The 25,989-nt window shown below is 47.6% G+C and overlaps 1 long non-coding RNA gene across 1 annotated transcript; it reads right to left on the bottom strand.

The window, feature by feature from the left end:
- Positions 1-12,623: 12,623 nt before the first annotated feature.
- On the bottom strand, positions 12,624-15,152 carry LOC134474807 (uncharacterized). Its single transcript, XR_010045656.1, has 3 exons — positions 14,978-15,152; positions 14,078-14,614; positions 12,624-13,414 (listed from the first exon to the last, which is right to left on the bottom strand). It is a non-coding gene; the product is annotated as an uncharacterized LOC134474807 (long non-coding RNA).
- Positions 15,153-25,989: the final 10,837 nt, after the last annotated feature.

Genomic DNA, 25,989 nt, shown 5'->3' with positions numbered 1-25,989 from the left:
TATTGCTCTGGCCACATTGATCCCTGTTTTGGTTCATTTATCCATTCAAGAAGCCCACACACACACACACACACACACAGTGCTTCAGAATTGTTCTGAGCACTTGCAATATATCAGCGAACACACTAGTTCTGTCCTGCTAGAGCAGTGATGGCCAACCATTTAGTGCTTTCCATGATAACGAATAGCCAGCCATGGAACCGCCACCCTCCTACAACATTCAGCCCAGAAGGAGAAACAGATCCTCTGTTAAACAGACATTTAAAAAGGAAATCACTCCTCCTTACAGGTCATGCAAAAAACCCCACCAGGAGGTAAAGGCGATCAAGAGTTCCCCTCTCAGTGCTATGATGTGGAGCAGAGACCCAAAGTTTGAGACACAGCAGTCTCAACCTAGGTGGAGGGCATTGCGGTGCTGAGGTCCTGGGGTGCCCAGCAGAAAGTCCGTTGGGTTTGGAGCAGAGTTTGGAGCTGTGCTTCATAGTGGTGATGGTCAGGGATGAGATGTGGGCCTGGGGCCAGAGTGAGGATGGACAAATGAGTGGACATCCTTGGCCAGGTCTAAGCTGAGGATCAACATGGGCTGCTGTCATCACTCATGTGTTGAGAGTGACCATGAGAGGCAAACATGGGAGCAGGGGGCCTGCCCTAAAGCTGTCACCGTCCCCAGGATGGATGGCTCTGTGGATCCCCAGTTCTAGTTTCATCCTCCCAGGCCCTGGAGGATGGACTTTTGCAGCTGCCTGGACCTATGCGGGTCACCTGTGTGGACTTGCCCCATCCAGGGCTTTGTCTCCACCATCTATGAAGTGCAGACATGATCCCCACCCTGCCAAGCTCAGGAGGCGCTCGTGAGAATTCAGGGAAGGCACAGATCTGGAGACCTGGAGCAAGGCAGGCTGGGAGCCTGCCTGTCAGAGCCCATCTGACAGGTGTCTACTGTCCCAACAGTGACAGAGGCATTCTGTCATCTCGGCAGTGGCTCGGAGAACTCACCAAAGGCTGCTGTGAATTGTCTTAGTCACTTTCGCATCCCTACGATGGGACACCCAACATCCACAGGGAGAGGGGTTTAGTTTGGCTCGTGGTGTTGTCACAGTCGTGGAGGGATGTCGCAGTGGAAGGATCTGGCTCATATCATGGTGGCCAGGAAGCAGAGAGACAAACCCTTCCAGGTCACACAGCCAGTGTCCCACCTCTTCCTACCAGGCCCTCCCTGGCAAAGGTACATCCAGCTCTGAACTCACCTGTGGATTAATCTACAGACGAGTACAGCACCCCGCAATCCAACCACCTCTGAACATGTGAGGCATTTGAGATTGTCTGGCCAAACCCTGTGTCTCTTGGGGAAACTGAGATGCAGGGAAAAGGGAGCTTTCTCAGGATAGTGTCGTGAGTGGAGGGGCCACATGAAGGTCCTCTGTCTTCTCCCTTGACCATGCACCTCAGGCCAGTGGTGACAAATGTCCTGATCTTGAAAGTGCATCAAAGCACAGTTAGGACCCAAGGAGAAGGCTCTGCTATGAGGGGTGCAACAGCTTTGTAGTTTCAGATTTATCATTGAATTGGGTTCTCCCCCAAACTCCGGTGCTACCCTACATTTCAGAGGCTCAGATAGGTCAGTCCAGTGAACCCCACTCAGAGGAAAGGACTCCAGCTCACAGAGCCTTGCATCTTACGGGTGTGTTTGCTTGGGATGTGATGAAAACCCTTGGAGAAAGCAGCACTTGGTTTTAATTTGGGGGTATTAACTCTGTTGTTCTAACTCTCCTCCCTGAACCCTTCAGCAGAGGTTTCCAAAGAGCCTGTTTATTTGTGAGTATGCTCTAGTGCTTATTAGAATTTCTGAGCCTCCACCCTGGAAGTTCCAGCAGGCTTACAGGGATGCTTCTGGAAGTGTTGAGTATAAATTTAAGCCAACAGCACATTCTCGAGGCAAGTGTGCCAAGATATTATTAGGCAGAATTTTGCAAGGGGAGGCTTCATGGGCGCACACACTGAGCTTCGCAGGCTGCAGTTCCCGCAATGGGCAAGGAGATGGGAACTGGGAGGGGTGGATGTGTGGAGGTGACCAGCGGGCCTGCTGCGGGAGCAAAGCCATCCCTCATCCCTGCTGCTCCCCCAGGTCTGGAGGATGACTTACATAGGTGAATCTTAAGCAAAGGACTTGTTTAATCATCAGCCAGAAGATTCTAAAAGGCAGAAGCCTGCTAGAAGGCAGAATAGAAGCGAAGGGCTCGTGGAATTGGAAATGCCCCCGGGCCCTCAGGACCTAGCCAGGGCTGCCACCCACAGCAGTGAGGGCTTTGAATCCACTCACCAGACTCGGCTCCCTTCCCAGCTCACTGCTTACAAAGCAGAGTGGTTACGCTGTAAGGAGGGGGAGAGTGGTCCAAGCCGAGTACCACTTTAAACATTCAAAGGGGTGAGGTCACTCAGATGGTTTTACTACCTGGAAGGATGCAGTAAAGGGAGGAAGGAACCCAGGTGTCCAGCGAATGGGGGAAGTTTAAAGAAATTGTGACAAACCTGTCCGATATTATGTGACCATCACAAACCCAGTGTCCCCAAGGTTATAATGAAATAGATGATTTGTTCTGGTGACAAAAGGGCAGAGGACACTGGGCCATGGTGACTCCAGAGAGCATCCGGAGTGTGATGATGGGAAAGGGCCGGAGTGGGGTAGGAGATGTAAAATCAAGTTAACAACTATTAAAAAGCAGGAATTCCAGCTCGACTTGATGGAGGAGCAGACTGGGCCAGGCAGTGCGCGCAAGCTGGAGGTTTTTGCAGTGTGGGAGGTGATGCCCAAGCATGTTGCAGATGCCTCCTGAGTGGCCTCTTCCCAGTTCCTCATGGGAAACACCAGGTCTGGTAGAAGTTGATAGCAGGAAGGCCACCTGAGGTAAAGGAGCCAGCAACACAAGAGCAGGACAGCGTCCCCTCAGTTCAGGTGATGGTCAGCACGGGGATAGATTACTATGCAGCTGTGGACAGAGCAAATAAGAGCCTGGAGGTACACGTGCAAATCTACTGTCCCCCCTTGGTGACTGCAAGCTGGGTAGTTTCTGCTTCCCTCACCAGGAGGTCTCAGCTGTTGGAGCCGGGGAGCTGCCCTGCGTGGAAGACGCCTCTTGGACAAGCCCTTCCTGCCCAAGCTGGCAGGGCTCGGTGTCACTGATAGCAAACAGCCTGCTGCTTGGTGAAGCTTCCTGTTTGTGTGATTTCCCCAGGAACACGGGCTTCTGGGAGAGGGTGAGACATAGGAGCCCACAGGTAGGACACACGGCCACAGTGTTGTCCACGGAAAAGCACGTCTACATGGCAAGAAGCCAAGACAGAAAGGAAACGCAGTGTGAAGCCAGCAGTGATGGCTTTGGGTGGGCTGCTGTTTCTACTCGGCTGTGTGATTTCATGTCTTTCATAAGAATGTGTAGCTATGAGAACTGGTAAAGATTTAAAAATAAACAGACTGGGGAGCAATTTTCTTTGGTGGTGGGAGAAAGTTTCCCTCCTTTTAAATTTTAACTTTCTTTTGATGGGCAGATGAATTCACAGTGATTGCAGGAAACTCCAGGTACTGCTTTAAACTCCAGACATCTTACTATATGACTTGTGTGTTTTTTCCCCTATCGGCTTATCAAACCACTTTGTAGAAGAGGAATTAGCTGCCCACACTTCCATTCTTCCTGGTCATTTTATTAGTGTTTTACAACGGTAGGCAAATAAAGAAAATATTAGTGCTCCTTTCCACTCCCGTTCTCACCCGGATTGCAGGGGTTTCCAACTCAACCTCCCTGCCCTTGCCCTTTCTCCAGGTTAAAAAGAACAATGGTGCTAAACACTGCCTTCTCACTTTTCTTAGGAATCCACGGAGGTGCAGTAGCTCATCCACTCACAGGGACGCTCCAAGGGGTGTAGGGTCAGAGACAACACCCCCAAAGTCTGAGCTCCAGGAAGGCCTCCCTATGGAAAAAAAGACCAGGGGAGCTGTCCAAGGTCCCAGCGAAAAGGTCTCATGTTGAAACACAGTAGCCTACAGGGATCCTGGCTTTTTTCTTCTCTTCCTTTTCCTCTTCCTCTTCCCCTCATCTTAGTACTAGGAACTGAACCCAGGATCTTCCCACTCAGCTACACCACAGTCCACTTTCATTTTTTATCTTGAGGCAGTGTCTTGCTAAGTCTCTAAGTTGCCCAGACTTGGCTCAAACTTGCCATTCCCCTGCCTCAGCCTCCCACAGGGCTGGGATGACAGGCGTGCACCACGCACCAGCTCCTTCTTCTAAACTCCAGCAGCACCGACAGACCACACCCCTTTGCCCTCCTTGAAGATGGGCTGCCACAAACAGCAGCCTCCCCATCGGGGCTGGGGAACAGAGGCCCCAGGGTGGCTGGCCTTGGCCATTTGCTGCAGGCACCCTCTGCCCGTCCACCCTGGCTGACGGTTATGCATGGGTACCACACACGTTGCCTGAAATGTCCACGCTGCAGCCCCAGATTCTCCACGTGGAGACACCAAATTGTCACTGAGGGGAAGATGTCTACCTGCATCCACAGAAAGAAGCCACAGTGTGGAATGTCCAATTAAAATCAGGTGGGCGTCCGAGATTCTATGCACAACAGCTACCGATAATGGGAGCAAACCATTTACACTGCCTGGACCCTAACCCGTGGGAAAGCAGGGACCATACTGCAATCCCATCTGCAGCAACACAGCCTCCCCTGCCTGGGGCAGGAGCGGCACAGGCAGGGGAGGTGGCCCTCAGTGCTGGCACCTGGTCTTGCAGCCCAAGGTGACTTGCCCTGCCCATCCTTGAAGAGGCACAGAGAGCTCAGCGTGGACCACAGGAGGCTGCAAGAAGCCAGCTGTGCCCTAAATCACACTGCTGGAAAAGTAAGCGTGGTGTTGGTGAAAGCTCTCTAAATTCCCGGGTGTGGGGGGAGGACTATGAGAGGAAGAAGAAAGTAAAGACACAGAAATCTGGGGTCAGGTGGACCTCCCCCACTTCGGATGGGAGGCAGAGACAGGTCAGCCACTGCTTGCAATGTGCTGATTACTTACATTCGTCACAACAAGCCACTTTGCTTAACCAGCTCACTTCTTAGGCCCGCATTCTCCCGTGTTCTCGGGTCTGGACACCTGCCCCCCTCCAGCACCCTGTGCCCTCAGGGCCTTTCTCAGGTGCTCCGTGCCCTCAGGGCACTCCTGTTTGGCAGTTGTGCCTTCAGCTCCACACCTGTGAATGATCACCAATTCGGTGGCTCTCAACAGTGAAGGATCTGGAATTGTCCAACTCAAAAACCAGAGAGGCTGCCATCCCACAGCCTCCTGGGGAAGAAGCAGAGTGTGCCGGCCGTCTGTGCACCCTTTGGTGTGTATCTGATGGCGGGTATGTGATGGGGCTTGTTAGGAACTCCTTTCTGGAGTTCCTTGAGATGGGATGGTGACAGTTTATGACAAAGGTAACTCTTCCCTCTTTTCCCAGCCAAACAAAGCCTGATATTGATCGGCAGAATAACCAAAACAAAGCTGTCCTGGAAAACTTGGGACGCATTTCTGCTATGTGCTTAGCGGTTATCACTTTCCAGGACTGGAGCACAGAAACGTTAGCACCCACATCCCTAAGGCAGGGTTTTGGTTGTGTTTGTCTTCTTTTTTTTTTTTTTTTTTATTTAAAGAAAAGGAAACGAAAAAAAAAATACATGGAGATTAAAGAAAAAAAGGGTAGAAAAATAATACTAAATTACAGACAAACAAAAGGTAAGAAATTGCCAGTTGATAAGTTACAAATTGTCTTCTTCGAAATGGCTGTTTAGGTTATAGAATTAAAGTATTTAGAATGACATTCAAAAAAGTGACCCTACAAACCATTCTGCTCTATGGCCGAACAAAAGCTCCGTAATATGATTATCAGTCCCACCTATTTGTTTTACATCTCTAAGAGGATAAGGTTAACCATATCAAAACAGAACAGAACATTTTAAAAAAAATAAAAAACAATTTAAAGAAATACAGATTTCAAAGCAAGTCCACTGGAGATCTACCTTATCTAACTGTCTCTAGCTTCTTACAGATAGTTGTCCCTAACTTCACCCACTTTCTATACTTATTACATATTATAGAACTAATCAAATCATTACAGGATGATGGAGTCTTTTTAGGTCCTCAAGTTCCAAATTAGGGAAGACATTTCCAACTACCATCGCATCTCTCATTCTCTTTGTGATAGCCGTCCCCATCTCTGCATATGCTGAAGTTGAGCTGAAGAAACCAGTCCAGAGTCATTTTAATCAGCAAGCAATAGATTGCTAGAATTTATATTATAATGCTACAAAATAAGGCTCGGGTTTTTCAGGTCTCTTCCTCAGAGTATTTGTTCCTATCCTCTCTGTATTATAGGGAAAACCAAGTCATAACAAGACAGCGAAACAATTTCCTAGATAAACATGCAATGGATAAGACTTACAAAACTATAATATAAATGATCTTCCGTAGCTACTATGTTTTCTCTTGTTATTTTCAATAGATTTGTCGACAACACTGGTTTATTATAGTTAAATATACTATCACCTATTTTTATAAAAACTTATCTTTGACTGCATTGTAGTATTTGAGAGCTGTTACTGATTCATACCAGTATGGATATCCTTTACATCCTGTCATGCTCAGAGTAGTTTCCTCTACTTTTAGGGTTGATTCTAACAGGCATACGGATTTCAAATAGGATCAGTCAAGGCCAACCAATAGTCTTATGATTCAGATACAATTAAGATCAGTCATAGTAAGACAATGTAAGTAATACAGGATTTCAGCTTAAGTCAATAGGAAAGTAAGGATGGTTACCATGGTATAACCTGCTATTTTTGGTTCTAGAGGTCTGTGTCCTCAAATCTGATATGAGTGGACAGACCAGAACAAATTTAATTCAATCTAAATATGGCACTAGGACTACTGTGTCTTTTAAATCGTTATACACCATTAGCAATGACCTCTGCTTTTTTTTTTTTTTAAATATAGTTTCAGAGCTGTCTCTACCAAAGACTAGCTTACCGTCTCTGCCTCCTGTCTGCTACTCCACTTTTCTGCTATAATTTGTCCACCTTATTCCCTCATTCCATGGTCTGCCCCGTACACTGAGGCCTCTCTGCCACTGTAGCTGTAATCCTGATATTTCTTCCTCTCTTTCTCTGTAATGTCCTTCAGCGCTCTCTGTAGGGTTGGATTGGTGGCCACGAACTCCCACAGTTCCTCCTTGTCTTGAAAGTATCTTATTTCTTCATTAATTTTTAGAGAGAGTTTTGATGGATATATGAACTTAGGTTGCATATTTTTTTCCTTCAGGACTTGGAATATTTCTCCCCACTCCCTTCTTGACTTAAGAGTTTGTGTTGATAAGTCTGCCGTTATTTTGATAGATTTCCCGTTATAGGTAACCTGCATCTTTTCTCTGGCTGCTTTTAATATTCTGTTTTTTTGGTGGATTTCTGGGATCTCGATTATTATATGCCTAGGCGTAGATCTGTTTTGGTTGTAGGTAGCTGGCGTTCTGTATGCTTCTTTTATCTGGATATCATTTCTTTTTGCTATACATGGGAAATTTTGCTTTAATATCTCTGTGAATATTTTTTGTATTTCATTTTTGGATGTTCCTGCTTCCTCACTCACATTCTTTATTCTTAGGTTATGCATCTTTTTATCATCTTCCAGTTTTAGAATTGCTTCTTTCTGGTTCCATGTTATTTTTAAGAGGCTTTTTCTTTCACGTTCATAAGCCCTAAATCTCTCTTCAAGTTTCAGAAGGTTGTCTTTAGTTTCTGTCAAGGCATTTTGCCAATATTCAATGGAGTTTTTAGTTTCCTGATTTTCTCTTTGGATCTGTTTCATGTATTCTAAGTTATGCTTAAATTCTTCAGATGCTTCTCTTTCTTTTCTGATTTCCTCAGTTCTTCCATCTGTGTTCTCTTGGGCAGGGCTTGTCATTTCTTTAATTAATCTCTTTATATCTTGCCTCACTTGGATCAGGAGTACATCTTTAAATTCCTCTATGAGATCATGTAAATATTTTTTAATTTCGGCTGATGCTGAGTCGAGCAATGGATGGTTACTGTGCTTGTTCTCTTCAGTGTTTAGTTCTCTTGGGTTTAATTTCTCCTGTTGAACAGCTGGAGATTTTTTTTTATTTTTATCTCTTGTCATGTTTCTGGTTTCTTTCAGACTGTCCTGGAGTTCTCTGGCCCTCTCCAAATTGCTTAGGGCCTTTCAGAAGCGTGCCGGCTTGAGTTTTTGCTGTCCTCCCCAATTTGCTGTTATCTGGGGTAGGCTGGGATGCAGGGGCGGTACAGTCTAGTCTCTAGCCTCTGTGTCAGTTAGTTCATAAATTAGGCTGTACTTTCTAGTTGTCACTGAGTTGTGACCATTCTGCATCCGCCCATTGGGCCCCAAGCAGAGGCCTGATCTAGCCCCAACAGCTCCTGCCAGTTCTCCCTGAATCAGAAGCAGCTGGGTAATGGCACAGGATTCTGCCCAGGTCCCAGCCGTTCTCTTCCAAACCTCTCTGTGATAGGAGCTCTAGAAAAGCAGATCTGCCCAAAACCAAGATGGCTCCCACTAAGTTCTCCGTGCGGAGCTGAAGCCAGCAAGCAATCAGACTCTGCCAGGACTCAAGATGTCTTCCACCAGCCCTCCCTACAGGGGGTCCTGGTGATGTCACCAAGCTGCGATTTCTGCCGCCAGGCTAATATGTCTGCACCAGATTCTGTGTTATTGATTTCCCCGTGGTGGCGGGCCAGCTGTTCTCTGGCCAAACCCAGCCGCCGCGGGGTTTTCTATACTCACCAGAGTCCGGTGCAAGTCCCCGCTCCGGGACCGCCACACACCAAGCCGTCCACTTTTCCCCACCTCGCGGCTCAGCGCTGACTGGTCAGATTTCTGTGCACCGTTTAGATTCGAAACGCCAGAGCTCTGTACATCTGCTCTGGTGCAGCGGTGCAGAACTGGCTGCCGCCTGGAGTCTCGATCTGGGTCTCAGTTTCCGCAGTCCCCAAAAGCAACTCAGCTTTTCGTGTTGGGTCCACGAGTCTGTTCGTTGATTTAAGGGCGCGGGATTTGCAGCCTCCGGTCTCAGCACGACTTTAAATCCTCCAGCTGTACTGTCTTGGTTGATAAGGATCGCTATGGATTTGTCTGGTCCTCTCCATGCTGTCTTTTTTTTTTTTTTTTTTAGCTTTGAGTTTGAATTCTCTGGAGAGATTCTTCGCTCGATCCCCTAGCACGCCGCCATTTTCTCTCCTCCCTGTGTTTGTCTTCTTAGCAGTCCTTACATTACACCTTGGGGACCAAACAGCCCAGCTGTATAACATGTCCCTTCCGAGTTCCATGTCCCCTTTCCACGGCCTCCCTTTTCCCTCTGCCACTGTTCCTCCCAGCCAGCTTCCTGTCCTAGCTCCTGTGTGCCCGATATGGGGAAAGGGACTCGGTCCACAAATTCACAGCCAGGCTTTGGTGACCAACTACAGCTTCACAGGGGATCCCTTTTTCAGGGTGCATGATTTACATTTTCAAAAAGAAACAACCATGCCGTTAGCTCGATAGAATTCCTGACACTCTCCCTTGGCAAGAGTAACATGGCCAACAACGGATTGGGGTGTCATGGGGCACCCCATGTGCCGGGCATAGTGTCAGGCAAATCCTGTGTGACAAATCCTCCCAGCAATCTGCAAAGGGGAGACATCACCCCCATTCAAAGAAGGTGCCTCAGCTCAGGGAGAAGCTCACAGAGCTTTCTACACAGATGGGGAGATAGGAATGGAGGTGCGGCTGGGGCTCCAGCTGCTCCCCTGGAAGGAGGCAGGTTCTCTACCACAATGTCCTTGGTAAGGGTTGCTTTCCCCCATGTTCCCTGCCTAGAACAAATGTAGCATCCCTGGCAAGGAAAGAGAAAAGTCTTCCGGGACAGGTGTACCAGCATGCAGCCAGGCAGCCTGGACACTTTGGTGGTCTTCACTTTCCCCAGGGCGGGAGACTTTCCATTCTTCACATGGGGTTTCATTCATAGAAGAATTTCCTCTCATGAAGAACCAAAAAGGAGGACCAGGGACCCAGTACTGGGACATCTTTACAGTGACCCGCACCACTAAATGATCTCACGGTGAGTGGTCTTTACGAACTGCCTTTAGGTGTTAGTTTAAGAGAGTAGATAAAAAAGAAAAGTTAAAAAGATTGCTAAGATTAGCAATCAGTACACAGAGCCTGGTAATAAGGCCCTGCAGCCCTGTGGTTAAGGACCACTGTACCTGAGGGGAGCCCTTCCCCCCAGTTTATGGATCCACTCGGTTCCCTTTGATGAACCAAGCAGTCTGAATCATTAGAAAAATGAACTGAAAGGTTTGCTCTGGCTCAGAATTTCCAAATGCCCCTGGAGGATATAGAAGGGACTTTATTCTGTGTCTATTTAATTTTATAATAAGCAAAATGGTCTCCTTAAAGTTTGTATGGGAGACTTTATCAGAGACTCAAACAAACGCCATGATCTGCTCTAATTTAGTGATGAACACGTCCATGTAAATCCTGGAGATAGCCTCTCGTCCTTGGCAAATTTGCCTCCAGATGGGGAAAGTTCTCCTTAGGAGTGTAGATTCTCCAATACCACTTAGAAAACAGGAAAGGGGAAAAGTGTCCACAATAAATACTGCGACCAATTAGGCTTCATCACAGTAATTCCTCCGGCTCTGTCATGTTTGTTTACTGGGTTTTGTAGGGGAATTGTTTCCATTTCTGAGATGCAGGATCATAAAACCTCCTCTCCAGTGTTTTCCTGCAATAGAAACTCGTGATGATGGAGAATATTTTCTTCCTCACTGACTCCGCATTAGAAACTGAAAGATGCAGAGCCAGATGTATAAAAGCTGTCTGGACACATTCTGAGGATGTTCTTACACATTTCCCAAAAACCCACACATTAATATTGCTTACTTGGCAGCGGGGGTGAATGAGGTTCCCCAAGACCTCCTCAGAACAGGCTGGAGCTAAATAATAGTGCATGTTTTTTTCATTTTACTGTGATGAATGCAAAGCTATTAAATAACCTTTTAAAGAGTTGGTGTAATTATCTGTAAACAGTAATGTTACAAAAAAAAAAAAAAAGGTCAGGTTGTCCTGCCATTAGATGTTTATGGATATAAACTGGATTTATGTTTCCATAAAACAGGCACCGACTAACTAGATTAATTCTCCACAAACTAAACCAACTGTAGTAATATTTAGACACAATAAAATGATACCAATTAAAACAATTTTATTTTTTGTGTCATATTGATTAACGGCGCACTAAAATTAACCAGAGACCTTAAACTCAGAACGGTTGGCAAAAGGCACCAGCATCTCAACGTTATTACCAACAAGAAGAGCAGTTAAGTGAGATGGTTGGGCAATAGTATGAATATTTAATTAATAATTAGTCATGTAATTTCTCCTCAGGAATTATTATCCCTCAAACTGGTTGGTGAATTTAATTATTAGCAGGCTTTTTGTTTCCATGTCCTCTCATTACTGTCAGGATTGATGTAACATAAACTTCATTAAAAATTAAAGCAAGAGTCTTAATTACAAGGCTACCCTGACTGAAGTTAGAATTAGCCAAGTCAGTGATGTGAAAATGAGTGCATTATTTAAGAAACATGCTGGAAGTAGTTATGCTAATGCGGAAGGTTCGCAGTAGCAGACCTTTTCGCTCCGAGTTGCATATTCATTAAATGCACTATGCAAATTTAATGTAGCAGTCTTAGTAATGCGTTGTTAATTTATTCAGATTTATTGAGTACGACTTGTAAAAAAAAGTACAAATTTAATTACTCTATCTAGTCGCGATGATATTAGAAGATAGCAGAGGTTTCAAATGTGTTGGCCTGGATTACCGTGGCTTGATGGAAGACGGTGGTATCAAAGGACACAATTTTGATAACTGGGCTTGAAAGAATATTTGATTTACTTATGGAATGATCTAAGAAATCACTAAAATCGCGCATGTTCCTTCCCAATAGGAAAGTAAAAAGTCTCGGTTGTATTAACTTAAGAGCTAAAGCGCTGCTGAGTCCACAGCCTAATGGTCGTAATGGCTCTGCGGAGACCAGTAAAGGTTATGGATGGAGATCCGCACGCCGCAAACTGTCTTTGTGGAAAGTTCACCGGTGGCCTCGGGTGCCTCTGCAGCACGCTGAGGACCCGGTGGGGACAGGAGCCCAGGAGGCTGCATGCAGGCAATTCGCCCGTGGTCCGGGCTGAGCCCAGTGCATGGCAGCGTTGGTGAGAAGTCAGCTCTTGGAAGACACCCTCAGCCACCCTCCTGCCCATCTCCCTCGGGGCTCCCAGAGTGACCCAAAGCTGAATCTTCTTCCCTCGGTTTTCTCTGAGAAACCTGCACCGTGGGTCTCCCCCCGCCCCATTTTATAGATGAGAAGACTGAGGCCAGAACTAGCCAAGGAACTGATGCAGCTGGATGGGCTGAAATCCAAGCACAGCCCCTTCTTCCCCACCAACCTGCTTTCATAGTCCCGTTCCCTACTCCTGCTTCTCTCCACCACCACTCACCTCCGCCCCGTCTTTGCCTCCTTTTGCCCCCTCCGCCATTTCTTTACTCTTCTCCCTTCCTTTCAGAAAGGCCTCTCATCTGCCCAGCACCCCCTCTTCCCTCTGACTCCATCTCCCTGACTCACTCACAGATACACAAAGACATGAAGGGGCCGGTTTAAAGCGGGAAGGGTTGACCTTTTTTCCTTCTTAAATAAGTGCTACAAACAAACATCAAGCCAAATTGGAATAAAGCTGTTTCAAGTTCAACACAGGAAGACTGGAGGCCCTGACCCATAGACTGGGGAGCGACACTGGGAAAGTCCCCTGGACACCGGTGAGCAGGCAGCTCCGGGCAGCGATGTTGGCTTAGGAGGTCTCCATTTGTCTTTTAAGAATTTTAAGTTTCTTGGCCTTTATAATCACAAAAACAAGTGCTGTGCATTTTAAATACAATCACTATTTTATCTTGGTCATAGGCCTCCTGCTTCATATGGGCTAATCCTTCAGGGAAAAATCAATACACACTCTGCACAGCTCTAGCAATGAACAGACTGAATTATACTACAGTCACCTTATCATGATCACCCGCCTGGGACCCAGCACCCCCCTTGGAAGCACTCCAAGCTCCCTGACAGTCTCAGTCTGCACAAATCCATCTCCAGCTGACCCCTTACTATGAGCTGAGACCTGCTCACAGTTCGAGGCTTTGGACCTGTCAGATCCTTTGAATAGTGAATAACTGCTCAACACCAGGCGTGATGGCACACACCTATGATTCCAGCACTCGGGAGGTTGAGGCAGGAGGATCCACACGTTTGAGGCCAGCCGGGGCTACATAGTGAGACCCTGTCTCAAAAAAAACAAAAACACCAAAACAAAACAAAAGGTGTCAGGTGACAGATCAAGGATCTTGGGTCCAGTGTGAATCTCGTGCCACTTAAAGACCCCTCAATCACATCCTACAGTGCAAGCTAAGCTCCAGCCACCCTTTCCTACATTGTTTTAGCACTTTGCCATTCTGCCCAGGATGATGCTTAATGCTCCTGGCCCTGTGTGTGTGTGTGTGTGTGAGTGTGTGTGTGTGTGTATGTGTGTGTGTGTGCAGGTGCACTGGGGGAGAGACCTTGTTTACTTTTCGGTAGTACCAGTGGTGTGGTGAATGCTTAACAAACCACCAGCTCTCTTGAGAACAAAGAGAGAGAAAAAAGAAAAGAAAAGAAAATGCCCTTGTTTGTAGTGTGTGCTGATTTCCCTGGAAAATGCTCTTACTATGTGGGTTTCAGCTCCAGTGACAACATGCGGCCACTAAATGCAGAATTGGGAGCTTACACACAGCACCAGGACCCAGTACATCTGCCATACCACAGGTGTGTCCTTACAGGTAGCTTACCCTAGATAGAGACCGACAGGTGTCAATAACTTTAAGAGCTTAGATGGTGGCCGAGTGTATAAATAAGAAGTGACATTTGTGCACCTTTGTTTTTAGTGCCACGTGCTTGACAGTCCTACCTGTTAGGCTACAAACTCCAGAAGGGCAGGAGCAGGCATCTGGAGGGGAAGCTCGGGGCCTGGCCTGTTGCAGGGGTTGAAATAAGACATCAATGGAGACGAATGAGTGGGCAGGTCCCTGCCCTCGCCCCTCACAGGCGTGGAGCTGACTGGCGGGGTGGAGTGTTTCCAGTGGGAAGCTCGTATATTCAAAGCTGGGTCTGTCTGGTATTGTCTTAAAATTTAACCCAGAGGCCAAGGAGAAATAGCAAAAAGGCCGGTGTTACCCAGCAACCCCGAGTTTTCCTGAGCAGGTGAGTCAGGCAGGTGCACTTGTTCATCTTCCACAGCCATCTTGTGGGTTGCAGAACCTCAGAAGTCTGGATCAGGGTCCTGAGGCTTGCGTTTCACAAAGCGGCTGTCGTCCAGCAAGTCTGGGGGACTCCAGCGAGCCAGAGTGGCCCTGTCAGGACACAGCCTTCTCCACTGGATGCCGAGGAAGGCGATGGCTCTGACTGATGCTTCTCCTCTCTGCAGAGCGAGGACTGCCTTTTCAGTCTGTCAGAAACATGAATTCGGAGCTTAATTCAGAAGCCAATCTGTCAAAGTCACATGTGCGCGCGAGGAGAACGACGGGGAGGAAGGACCGTGGGAGACAGACGACCGGCGAGCGGTGAAGAGCCACACCGGGCAGCGGCCACCCAAGCCCCACATCGTAAGCTGGTGCCCGGTTTCCCTGAGCCCTGCTCCACCACCGCTATGCTGCCAAGCTGCAGGGCTGAGGCCTTGGTCGTCCTTGGTCGCAGATGGCTCCGGATTGTGTCTCAGCTCTGTCACTGACCACGTGCCTTCCGGTAAGTGCCTTCACTCTTCCAGGCCTCTGTTCCCTCTCATGTAAATAGAGCACAAAATCAGACTCACCGCATAGGGCTGGGAAGATTCACTGGAAAGTCCTCAGCCAGTGCTGGTCACAGGCTCATGGAATCCACTGGAGACTTCTTAGCCTACTCAGCAAACAGAGGTTTTCCCTGCAGATATCAGACCTGGACCTGAGACCCTGCCCCTGGCTGTGGTCACCCCACCCAGGACTCTAGGGTAAGAGTGAAATGCACATGGCAGTGATTTAAACCAAGGAGGGCCACACAGAGAGCCTCCCTCCTCCTCCTCCTCCTCCTCCTGTTCCTCCTCCTCCTCCTCCTTCTCCTCCTCTTCCTCCTCCTCCTCCCTCTTCTCCTCCTTGTCTCTGTGCACTGGGGCTCAGGGGAGGAAGAGCTGAGACAACTCCTGACAATCGTCACTGCAGTGATTCATTTTCTGTCTCGGAGCTCCATTCCAGGTCTGAAATCCTATGATTCACTGGAAAAACACTCCTTGAACCTAACCTTCAAATATTGGTACCTTTGCTGGAAATTCTAGAAGAAGGAACTCACCAGGGAGGCCAAGTCCTTGTGACTTTCTCCCCGGCAGCTAATCTTGCTACTTGAGTCCTCTCGGTCATAGCTTTCCAGAGGCCCATGGCTCTGCTTAGCCTGTCCTCCCGACATGATGGTCTTAATCATAAAATCTAATTGGAACGGGATCCACCTCAATTTATTCCTAATGCCTCGGAAAAGCAGCGCTGTTCCTAGGAATACATTGAGATGGATTCGATTCCAATTAAGAGTTTGACTCAGTTAAAGTGCTGTTAACCCGCTGGTGTCCTCTGCTTGCTACCTGGTTCGTGGAGGACGGGGTGCTGGCCTCACAGGACTCGAGTGGACAACAGCCATCTAAGTAAGGTCACCCTGCTAGTGGCATGGACTCAACCTTGTCCTTTTCACCTGACTTCTACCCAACTTTGGCTTTTGGGGGTGATCATCCTGCAGCAAGCTGGGGGCTGCTCTTTCCGGGAAAGAAGGAAGATGGTCTATTTTTCAGATAGATTCTGAGTCTGAGTGATTGAAAAGGAGCAGCTTATGTGATTAGAGGAGCTGGAAAGAGTGAAATATGTGACGCAGGTGCAGCCCAGCAGGGTGGACACTCAGACGGGATTTTGTTGTCATGTTCTTGATACAGAATTCCTTCCCCAAGTTTTGCTCTACAGCCCTTCACTTGCTAGAGGAGGCCTCCATACCTTATCGAGGGTAATCTCTTACCTAAAGACAACTGATTGCACCTGTAAATGAAGCAACATTTCCCTTATGGCAGCATCTAGAGGATTTGACCCAACACCTGAACCCCACGGCCAATCCAGGATCCCATGGGTTATATTCTAGCCGTGGATTCGTGGACTATCTCTTTAGCCTCCAAGAGCAAGTGGGTTAAACTTGAGAGCAGGTAGAAGGAAAAGGGCAGGAGCACTGAGATCAGGTGGAAGGCGCAGGTGTGGCTCAGTGGTAGCGCATTTACCTAGCCTACCTGCATGAGGCCCTGGGTTCCACCCCCACCCTCAGGACCACAAAAGGAAGCAAAAAGGGCAGGGAGCAGGCAATGTGACCCAGCCCACAAAAGATCCGGTATTTGCACACATCTTTCCCCACGCAGGAGCCCCCTCTGCAGGGAGAGGGGGTCACATCTCTATGATGGTCCCTGCATGTCAGCCCCACAGCGATTCCTAAGCCTGGAGATGCTGGGAGGTGGGGCATTAACTATAGATTCCTGTCGACCACGAGGTAAATATCCACGACTGAACACCCAGCCTTGCACGCACACTCAGGAGATTTTGCCCAAAATAGAGCCTCAGAATTTCCATTTGCACGGGGCACACGGGAAAACGAGAGGACTCCACACTGATGTGTGTGAAAAGCAGAGTGATGGGTCATTTACATCTATTTAATTAAGGAGCGCATTGTAACCTCTATTTACTTCTGTTTAATTAAGGGATTGCTCATTTCGGAGGCAGTGTCATGCTGGGCCTTCTACTACTTTTGTGATTCAAAGCTCAACTAAGGACGTGTGGGAAGCAGTCTGGTGAGCCCAGGCGGGTCTCTAATGGTGAGGGCTTCCTATTACAATGCCAATAAACCATGTTGCCAGGCTTGCAAAAAGAGAATCCAGGGACTTCTTGAGAAAACGATCTCCTCAAGACGCAGGAGGTCATCTGTGAGAATGGATGTTATCACAGTGACTCCATCGAAATTTAGAAGCACAATGGATTCCCCGTGGAACAACCCACCATACTTGAATAGGAAAAGAAAGAGCTAAAAAAAAATGAATAGAATCATATAGGCTGTTAGGTGGTAAAACAATTATTTAGCATGTTGATTATGCTAAAAAGGCTTCCTGAAACACATGGCGGACGCCCATGCTGGGGCAAGATGGGTCGGAAGGAAGACGGAAAATGTGGGCTATGCTTTTCTATATACAAAACAGCCCTCATCTTGCTGGGGTTGGCTAAGTTGCTCTCTCCTCAAAGGAGCAGTTTCAGACCTGCAGTGACTTATTATTTCAGCTGACGCTTTATTAGCTTTTTTTGGCACTGCTGTAAGAAATGCCCCTAGAATAACTATTTTTTTCAGTTGTGTGAGTCACCCCAAGTAGTGGCACAGGCCACCCTCAGGAGGCTGAGGCAGGAGGATCACAAATTCCAACCCAGCTTAGGCAATTGGTAATTCAGCAAGCCTTCATTTCAAAGCAAAAATAAAAATAAAAAATGTTTAAAGAGGCTAGAAGTGAAGCAGGAAAGGCGGTGGGAAGAAGAGCCAGCTGAGACCGAGGAAGGGGCTGAGGCAGCCAGGACCGCAATGGTGGTGGGATGGGGTGGAGAGGGAAGTGGGGTCCCCATCCAGCTGGTTACCTCGCAGGGCCCCCGACCATGCAGAGCATCACCTCCTGCCCGCCTCAGTACCAGAGGGCTCATGGCACAAAGCAGAAGCTGGGCAGAGTCTCCTTGGTGCCCGGGACTCCAGCCTGGGACGTGAGTGCTGGTCACAGTGGCCTCCGACACTTTCCACCCTTGTTCCAGTCAGATCAGAGAATGGACCAGTGTTGGGATGGAATTCGGCCTTGCTGGCAGGCTCCTGGACAGATCTACCTCCTTTGGGCCAGAGCCCGACCTGATACCCCTGTGACAGCCCCCAGCATCTGCTGGGCTTTGCTCCTGTGAATTTCACCTTCCCTGTCTTAAACTCACCAATATATTCCCTTGTGCTGTCCTCATACCTCCCGGCACACCCTCCACCTCCTCCCTCTTTTTAATTATCGAAGCCTGGACCTTTTCCAAGGCCAAGAATGAATACTTCTGCCTCCAAAATTCTCACAGACTCTCCTGGGCTTAGCAAATGATCTCACCTTGAACGACCTGAATGTCCTGATTTCTGATTCACTGGCTGGTAAATTAATTGACTTTTTTAAAAAATAAGACAACCAGCCGCTGATCTGTGTGTGTGGTCAGAATGTTCCCCTCACCACAGCTCAGCGAGGAATCGAGTTCTCATCTGGTGTTCTCATAAGGGGTTCTCATCTGGTGGCTGTCGGTAGAGAAGGATTCAAGGCTTCTCTGATAGGCTACAAGGGCTGAGCCCGTCTCAGTACTCACTGGGGGAGCTGCTAAAAGAACATCTGTTATATGAACAGCTGAATAAGTTTATGTTCAGAATCCAAAACCAGGCCAGGAGGTTTGCAGTCACCCCATGAATGCACTCAGCATTCCTGACCATGCAGACACTGGGGAAAGTCCTTCCTCTTCCCTGAAAGGTGCTTCAGTTTAAGCACATGTGGTGTCTCAGGACTTCTGAGAGTCAATTTAAGAGACTTGCTGAGCACTGGTCTTAAGACACAGGGCTGGTGATGGCAAGAAGGAAGGGGTCGCCGAGCTTCCACCCCTGCCCTAGAAGCGCTTCAGGTCTGCCCAGGAGTTCACTAAGGAAGTGATCGAGTGTCCCAACACAGAATGTGACACATTGCACAGAAGCAGCAAGCACAGGGTGGAGACAGAAAGCACGTGTGGTGGGAAGGGTCGGGAAAGAGCTGAGGGAGGAGGTTAAGTATCAGGAACTCATTATCAAAGTAAACAGAACTACGGGAGAAAAAGGCATTTCAGACACAGGGATAAAAACACCCCGTGGCCAGGTATAAAAGTATGAAATATCCCAGCGGAGTGGCTGAGGGGCATGAGGGGAGTGTGCTGGAGCTGGGATAGGGAAAGCAGGCCAGCGCTTTCAGCTCAGGGCTCCAGCAGCCCAGCCCAGCACCATGCTGGACAGATGCTGAGGTGGTGAGGGAAGATCCTGCCGGCCGGCCACGTGGATATCGAAATAGTCTCTGCTGTCCAGAGTTCTGGCTTTCCTAATGCACAGCTGGGAAGACAGCACTTCTAGCCATTCTCTTCACAGATGCTGAGATTTGCTTTGGGTCTAAATCGCTTGATTGACCTTCAGCCTTGTGTTGTCAACAGCTCTGTAAGTCTCATGCAGGGCTCCATGGAGCCTTCCAGTTTTTTTGAGAAGTCTCTATCTCTCTTTCTGTGAAGGTACAGATTTGGTTCCTGTTTAGGGTACTGAGAAGCTATGGTTTTTAACTATAACTCCTTTATAATCATCCATTTATTCCGTGATTATTGCATGGTACATAAGGTTTTGGTGGTGAACAAGACAAAAATATTTAATGTCTGTTACAAATTTCCTAGTCCGTAATAAGATTATAGCATGATGTAGTCCATGAATTAGGCCTTTACAGCTGGCAGCTGCCCACCACAGTCCACCCTCCCTTCCCCTGTGGTGCTGCATTCACAGTGGGCTCTGGTTACCTGGGTCTCTCATCATCCTTTGTGGTAGGCCTGGTGTTATGGTTTGTGTTTGGATGTCCCCTCAAAGCCTCATGCAGTCTTGGAAGTAGCTGAATCTAGCACTTGTGATCGGTTCCTTGTCTAGCGCTGGGATTGGTGGTGTGAGTGCTGCACCCACCCAGGGGTGGAGGTGGCATACAATATAAGGGAAGGAAGGAGATGTGCTTTCCCCTTGTGGCCCTTGTGGCTCTTGCCACCTGCAGCCTCCATGAACAGTTGCCCCTCAGCCATGCCACCTTGCCTTGAGGTCTGCTGACTATGGGCTGAAACCTCCAAAAACTCTGAGCTGAATAAACCTTTCCTTCCTTAATTTTGGGTGTCAGATATTTTGTCTCAGCAGTGAGAGAACCAAGTAATCAAGACAATACCCAGCAATCTAAACTTAAAGGAGAAGAGGTTTATTTCAGCTCACACTTAAGCCTATGATTGTCCAACTCTAAAGAAGAAAGGAGCATGAGAGAACAGCATGGAAAAGACAGCACAGAAAGACGGAAAAGACAAAGGTCATGGTATCCAGGGATGAGAGAGATAAGGAAGGAGCTGGGGAAGGGAACCGCAGCCTTCCAGGTCACCACCACAGCAAGCTGCCTCTTCCCGTCAGACCCCACCTTCCATAGCAAGTTGGCTATGCCACCTCCACCTATGTGCATGTGAGGCTCTTGGAAGGCATCTGGATAGAAACCATAGCAGTAGCTCCCAGGTAAGTTAGCACGGAACAGTAACTACCTGGAATACACTATGAGAGATGCTCTCCCAGGGCTGTGAACAAAGTACTTTTGGCAGAGAGGGATGAGTGGAAGAAGAGGGAGCCGGGGAAGGCTGCTTTGTAGGTGATGATCCTAAGGTTGGACTTTATAGATGAGCAGAACTTTGTAAAGGAAGAAAGATGAGAACTGGAAGAACGCATTGGGCAGAGGGAAAAGTCTGAGTAAAAATGAGGTGGTATGAAAACATCCAGCTTGTTTGGAGAACTGGTTCTTTCTTATCCAGCCTCACAGATGATAAACCATCCAAAGCCACTCAGATAGATTTAGAAACATGAGTTAGTTCCCTCCATAAACCTACACTAGATCAGTCATTCCCGACTTGTTGGTGTTCTGATCTTAATGCTTGGATGGATTTCATGGCAGGATCTCACTCATCGACACTGTTTATTTCCCTTAAATTTCTGTAATGACAAAAATTAATTTTACTTTGAAAACTTTTGTAATCTCCTTCTCCCATGCAAGAAGTTCTAAACCAAACAAGATTAAAGATGTATTATAGATTGGAGTTTATAAAAGTTTCTGCAACCAGGGGCTGGGGATTTAGCTCAGCGGCATAAGCACCTGCCTTGCAAGCAGGCAGTCATGAGTTCAATCCCTGGTACCGATTTAAAAAAAGGAAAAAGACCAAAAAAAAGTTTATGCAACCACAGAATGACAAGAAGACCCAAGTCAAACGGTGGAGGTGGACTTTTCATTGTAAGATGTGATCATCAGTCACAATTGGCATTAAACTGCCCTTCCCTGGGTGATGGTCCCAGTAGAGTGCAGCTGCTGTTAGGGATAGGTCCAGGGCACAGAAACCAGGAAAACACAACCATTTGCCTTCTTCAGGCAATAGTATGAACAAGATTCGTTCGTGTCATTGCTCTTCTGTCTCTGAGGTATGACTGGTCAGTTGGTGCTGGGTCCCAGAAGACATGGAAAAGGAAATGTGAAGAGGAATGCAAGGTCCTAGAGCAAGAATGACATCCTGTGGGCAGACATCTGCCTGCGATCTTCCAAGGAAGCTGGGGCAGCTGTGGGTAGCTGGCAGCTGACTCTGCCTCTTTGGGGAAGGGGGGAGTTGGACTAGCAGACAGACAGCCCACTGCCGTTCACATCCCAGCCTCTGATGTTTGCATGTACCATCTTCCTCCTCCATTGGCCTCTCTTTCAGTTCCCTCAGTTCTAGGCCAGGATCTTTGTGAGTTTTAAAGTACTCTCTGGATCAGCCATGATTCCTTCAGCTCACGGACCAAAAGATCAGTCATCTGTCCCACGTTCGGTCCACAGTGGTAGAGCAGAATCAGGATAACCACCACAGCATGGGAAAGCACACAGCAGTCACTGCCAGCAGCAATGATTAAACCTTCCTGGGAGCAGGGATGAAAAGACAGGGAGGAAAATTGTCTGATAAGATCCTGGCGTGGTCACCAAGAAAGACTCTTCTGCTGAGTGGCCTCTGGCTTCATCCTCAAGCAAGTCCATCTGTGTTCCTCTTCCACAGCCACATCTGAAGTGGCCCAGGAGCCATGCAACTTGTGGGTGGCTGAGCACAGGGGTCACAGCTGCACCCCGATGGGGGCCTCAGTTTCAGAACTTAAAGCTGCTTTAAGACAGTAAATGATTTTACAGACCAGGTTCGTGGAAAATTTAGAAACAGCTTAGTGGTTTCTATTTAGTCACATATGCCAGAGATCATGCCCCATTTTATTTTCAGTTTGTTGATCTGTCTCTGTCTCTGTCTCTGTCTCTCTCTCTCTCTCTCTTTCTCTCTCTCTCTCATTTCTTTAGTTCTCTCCCCCCACCCATCCTTTCCTCTCCCTCAATAGTGGCTGCCCTGGAGCCAGTGAAATAAAACACAGATTAAAGGTAGAAGCATCTTTATCTTTAATTTTGCTAAAGTCTTAGAGCAACTAAAACTTTATCTTCTGCTGCTTGGGTTATAGAAGTCATTTTTTGTTTTGGGGACTTGCCATTTCTGGGTACCCTCTTTCTGTCTACACTCCTGCTGAAAGTCACCTCTCTCATGTGCTACCTGGCTGAAAGCAGAGATGATACACATTAACATTCTGACTCTGCAGCCTGTTCCTCAGAGCTCGGGTCTTCAAACCGTGTAGAGTGCTGATGCTGTGCCATGATACAACAAAGATCACCACTTTTCAGCCTGAGATACCTGTTTGCCCTGCAGTCACCATCTGACAGCTAATGTCCTTGTGTTTTGGGCTTGGGTTCTGGTGCTCAGTCACCTTTAGTACCACTTCTAGGTCAGTTGGGCTTACCACAAGCTACCATGAAGAAAAGACTGAAGGAGGTAGTGGGCTTGAGTGGGGGCCTTTGTTTCCCTTTTCTTAATCACTCATTGTGGCTGCGATTGTGGGGTCCCTGGTTCCTCCTGGGTTACATCTCTGCTGTCCTTCAGGACCCTGCCATCTCCACCTGTGGGAAGATATGTGAGCAGGCTTCAGGAAGAGGGAAGAGGAAGAGGGCACTTTAGAGGGGGCTTTTCCTGACAAGTGTCTCCAGTTCCAGACAGTGACCAGCACATGTCCATCTGCTCCTGCTCTCATAATGCAGATGGTCACATGACCAGGTGTCTTGGTTACTTTGCTCCCATTGCTGAGACAAATACCTGACACCCAAAATGAAGGAAGGAAAGGTTTATTTAGCACACATTTTTTGGAGATTTCAGTCCATACTCAGCTGGCTCCCAGGCAGGGTGGCATGGCTAAGGGGAAGTTGTCATGGCAACCACAAGTGAGAAAAGCAAAAGGGCAAAAAGGGAAAAGCTCGCCTCTTCCCTCCCCTATATTGTATGCGGGTTCCACCCTTGGGTGGGTGCAGCATTCACACCACCAATCCCAGCGCTAGACAAGGAACCAACCACAGATGCTAGTCTCAGCCACCTCCAAGACTGCATGAGACATCCAAACACAAACCATAACACGTATTGTGTCTCAGTGCCATGAAACTGACTAGAATAGCTCCTCAAAGGCAAAGATGAGTTCCTACTTCTCTCCATTTTAAAAATTCTCGCTCCCATGTTTATGGAGCTGGCTGTCCATGAATAGTTAGAGAGTCCATTCCTGTGTTCAGCACACTCCCTCTACCTGAGGGAGCAGAGGCATCTGGGTGAAGAGAGGGTGAGGTGGATGGCAGCCCCCTTCTGTGTAATTATCCCCTACCAGTGAATAATGGGGCTTCGGCTCTCTGTCTGATTTTTTGATGAAGATAAAACTATTTAATCAGGTTGGGTTGCTCATCTCATCAGCAGCCCACATCACACCCTTGCTGACGAGTTCATTAGCTGGAAGAAAAATTGATGACCTCGTTAGTTCTGCACATCGGCTCACTTAGGACAAATTGGAGCTTGTGAATGTCGCTCAACTCTGGCCCAGGTAGGAGAAGGTCTCTTCTCAGGGGTGAATGGTGGCTTTATCTGACAAGGCAGCCTGGCACTTTCTGTTTGAAATAGCATCCATCCTGATGTAAATATCCTTCTCGTAGGGTTCTCCTGATCTTGCTCAGTGAGGAGCGTACCACTCCCTCACAGTGCTGAGGGTGGATTGACTTTTCCATCCCCTCCTCAAATTTTTCTCCCTTTGAAATTTTATCATCTTCCATGGATCAGCTTACTGACTGGCCTCATCTCCAACCAAAAAGGATTTACAGACATCCTCAAGGTCATCATTCAGGTGAACTGGGAAGCAGAGTGTTGGAAACGTGACAAAAAAAAAAAAAAAAAAAAAATCAGAAGTTCATCAGCACCACGGACAGAGTCCCCTGGACGGCGCCCCGTGGAGTTTACCAGAGGATCTGGAATTCCAAGTCCACAGAAACAAAAGGTGTGGTGAGTTTTTGGGGCTGTCCAAGGGCCTCGTGTGATCACACAGAGCATGGTGGCCAGAGTAATCTGGACAATGAGTTATCATCAAGAATGGGCCAGAGGTTGAAGGACGATGGCACAATCCTGGACAATGCTCCAGTGCCCCTTTCTTTCCCTCACTTTATCCTGGCTCTGTCTTCCTGAAGAAGTGCTATTTGGTTTTCCAAAGCCAGCCCTTTCTAGGAGGCCTTTACTCCCCTGTCTACCAGTCAGACCCTCTCTGCTAGCTCCCTGGCGACCACATTTCTAGGGCTGCCCCGAGCACGGTGTTGTGATTATTCAAGGAAATGTAGGTTGCTTCTGCTTCCTGGAGAACTCTGGACAGGACAGTATCTGTTCTTTGCTTTTTTGTTCACTTAGTGCCAGATATGAGACTACCACTAAAAGGTGGCAAATAATTCTCTGTTAAATAAAACAGTGATTGAATGATAAGACTGTAGCTTGCAGCTGAAGGATATGTCCACAAAAAAGAGGAGATCATGAGTTCCAGGAATCCACAAGGCTGCTGCTGAGTGGGCTGAGATCCAAGACCCAACATTGGTAATATTAGCAGAGAGGAATATAATGCAGAGAAACTGAGGCAGAGAGTCAATCCCAAGGCCAAGACTAATGCTGTTTGATAGGTTTTGACTGAGTGATTATTAAAAATTTTTGACATAAAAAAAGATATTGTTGGCCCTGCCTCTGATGCTTTTTTATACTGGGTGACTGTGTTTGTGCTGAGTTATCTCTTCAGTGATCTCTTTTTCCTGTTTTCCATTTTTAAGATTGGCTTTATGCTACAGTGTATATACATGTAGCTCATTTCCGGATGAAACCCAGGCATCTGGGACACTGTAAACCCAGGCCCAGTCCTTCAGGGTTACATGTGTCTTCGAGAGGAGATCAGACCAAGATCATTTGTCCATAATGGGACAGAAAACACCTGAACTAATGTCAGTAGGACAGACAGGACAGAAAGGCTGCCTGGACAGCCATGGGGTGGATCTGGAGACTCTCCTGTGGAAGTGATGGCCTTCAATTCTGCAGCCTGCTGGCCACAGTCCTCTGGGGAGACTTGTTGCCCACCAAATCCCTCTTGTCCAAATCTGGAATGCCTAAATTGGCCTATCTTGGTTCAAGGACAATTTCTGGACCCAAGAATACATTCCTAAAATAGAAAAGTGGCCTCTTCCAAGGGCTTATTCAATACAGATTCACCCAGAAGAAAAGCTGAGAATCTTTACCAGCAAGAGAGGCTCTCAGCAACTCTGACTTAGAAGCGAGTGGGACTCCAGGGAGCTAGAACCGAGAGGGAGGAAACTGAATCATCCAGAGACCAGGGCTCAGACAAAGGCAGAGACCACAAAACAGAGGTGGCTTCTCTTTTCTAGAACTCCAGTCTCCTGGTAAAATGATCAACCATGATACCATAAGGAAACACAACCTACTTCAAAAGCAGGGAACATGAATGAGAATTCAGCTAGGGAAATAATTTTGGTGGATATTACTACTTGGATAAATGAAATTTTGCTTTATTTCAATCCCTATGGGGCAG

This window comes from Cavia porcellus, unplaced genomic scaffold (assembly GCF_034190915.1).
Source record: "Cavia porcellus strain 051 isolate PalLab524CR breed Dunkin Hartley unplaced genomic scaffold, mCavPor4.1 scaffold_38, whole genome shotgun sequence".
Taxonomy (NCBI): Eukaryota; Metazoa; Chordata; class Mammalia; order Rodentia; family Caviidae; genus Cavia; species Cavia porcellus.
This window is presented reverse-complemented; position numbering and strand designations above follow the sequence as displayed.